The sequence below is a fragment of the Opisthocomus hoazin genome, unplaced genomic scaffold, assembly GCF_030867145.1.
Source record: "Opisthocomus hoazin isolate bOpiHoa1 unplaced genomic scaffold, bOpiHoa1.hap1 HAP1_SCAFFOLD_110, whole genome shotgun sequence".
Lineage (NCBI taxonomy): Eukaryota > Metazoa > Chordata > Aves > Opisthocomiformes > Opisthocomidae > Opisthocomus > Opisthocomus hoazin.
In genome coordinates this window covers 222501-225000 of record NW_027448773.1, presented here as the reverse complement: position 1 = coordinate 225000, position 2500 = coordinate 222501, and the positions used below count along the sequence as shown (strand labels likewise).

General features: G+C 48.4%; 1 pseudogene; it reads left to right on the top strand.

Moving 5' to 3' along the window:
- LOC142359328 (28S ribosomal RNA) overlaps window positions 1-2500 on the top strand; it is an 8607-nt pseudogene that overhangs the window by 3539 nt on the left and 2568 nt on the right.

Sequence of the window (2500 nt, the reverse complement as noted above, 5' to 3'; positions counted from 1 at the left end):
GAATTGACTCTTCCACCTGGCAGGAGAGGCTGTCCAGGTTACCAGAGGTGTATGAGTCACTCACCTCCTTGAGAGTTGGAGGGGTATCCGACAGTCCACCAAGGATAGAGGAGAGCGAGGGGGAGGGTGAAGCTTCACCTCCAGGGGCCCTGGCGCAGTCTACTCTGTTAACATCGCCACCTATCCTTGGTACCTACCCGGACCTGCCCACTGAGGGCACACCGGTGGTAAAGGTCCCCGACAAAAATCCATCTTGTCCATGTTGTGGGAACCGGATAGGGAAAATGTCGGGGCTTATTGAACATCTAAAGAGAGTCCATGGTAAGAAAAAAGCGTTGTTTCAGTGTGCTAAGTGTGGCAAGACTAACGTTAAACATCATAGTATTGCCTGCCATTATCCGAAATGTAAGGGGGTTGAAACATCTCCCCCTGTCGGGGGCTGGGCCTGTGAGGAATGTGGGCGAACGTTTGAGACGAAAATTGGCTTGGGACAACATAAGCGCTCTGCGCACCCAGCCGTTAGGAATATCGAGCGGATTGCCGCCTCCCGCCCGAAGGAGTGCTCAGCCAGAGGGGTACATCGGCAGTGTTGGACTGAGGAGGAGGTGGAGTTGTTACGGAGGTTGGATAAACAGTACGAGGGAAGTAAGAACATCAACAAATTGATTGCTGAGCATATTCCATCTAAATCAGCTAAACAAATAAGTGACAAAAGAAGGGGGCTTCATAAGAGCCCTGTAAAGAGAAGGGAAAAAGATCAGGAAAAGCAGAAATATCTTGAGAGTGAAGGGTTACATCTGCCGGGCATTGAATCACGGGTGGTTGGGGGACTAAGGTCCCATTATCGAAAGGTCATTTCAGATTGGGTAACATCTGATAAATTGACCGTTCTTCGGGGAATGTTTGAGGAAGTGATTGAAGGTGAGAAAGATCTATCGACCTTGGTCGATGAGGCGACCCAAGACCGCTGTGCATGTCTGTTCTTTAAGTCCCACGAGTTGAAAGCGGTCCAAGGTGGAAGGCCCAAAGTAACCCGGAGGGTTCCCTCTTCTGAACCACCGAAGGTGTGGATGAAGAAGAGGGCCAAAAAGCGAGGGCATTTTCTGAGGTTCCAACGGTTGTTTTACCTCGATCGAGGGAAACTTGCCGGGATTATCTTGGATAATGTGGAATCCTTGCGATGCGGCATCCCGCTCGATGAGGTACACGCGGTGTTCAAGTCGAGATGGGAGATGTCAGGAACATTCAAGGGCTTGGGGGCCTTTGTCACTGAGGGACAGGCAGACAACTCCGCATTCCAAGCCATGATTACGGCAAAAGAGATCTCTAAAAACATCAATGAGATGAATAAGAACGCGGCGCCAGGTCCTGATGGGCTTAGTTTGCGGGATCTCATTAAAACTGATCCCCACTATACCCAGCTGATGGAATTGTTCAATCTCTGGTTGGCCACAGGGGTTATACCGGACGTGGTGAAAGAATGCCGGACGGTATTAATATCTAAATCGGCCTTGCCCGAGCGCCAAAAAGACATCAATAATTGGCGCCCAATTACCATCGGATCGATTATCTTGAGATTATTCTCAAGGATCCTAACTGTAAGGCTATCTAAGGCATGCCCTATTAACACACGACAGAGGGGCTTTATTAAGTCATCAGGGTGCGCGGAGAATCTAAAATTGTTACAACTTTTGATTCGAAGCGCGAAACGGGAACATCGCCCCCTGGGGGTGGTCTTTGTGGATTTAGCCAAAGCCTTTGACACGGTGAGCCATGAGCACATCATCATGGCCCTCAGGCAAAAGGGAGTGGACGATCATATTGTCTCCCTGATTACCAACATGTACCTGAATGTTAATACTCGCATTCACCTGAAAAATGATCAATCGGACCCCGTTAGAATATGCATCGGGGTCAAGCAAGGTGATCCAATGTCTCCTATTTTATTTAATTTATCGATTGATCCTCTGCTGTGTAAGCTTGAGTCTGAAGGGAGTGGGTTCCAGCACTACGCGAAAAAGGTAACATCTATGGCTTTCGCGGATGATTTGGTACTGCTGAGTGGGTCATGGGAAGGGATGAAGGATAACATCACGATACTAGAGGCCTTTTGTGAACTTACAGGCCTCAAAACACAGGGGGAAAAGTGCCATGGCTTTTTCATCCAGCCAACAAAAGACTCATATACGATCAATGACTGTCCACACTGGACAATTAACGGCACCCCCATTAATATGATTGAACCAGGTAGCTCTGAGAAATATCTAGGGGTTAGAGTCGACCCATGGATCGGAATATCAAAACCGGAGCTACTGGAGAAACTGCAGGGATGGTTACACCAAATCCACAGTTCTCCACTTAAACCTATGCAGAAAGTTGACATCTTGAAAGGGTACATGCTCCCACGATTATTCTATCTGGCAGACCAAACCGATGTGAAAGCCACGTATCTCGAAACCCTTGACTTAGCAATACGATCAGCTGTCAAGGAGTGGCTACA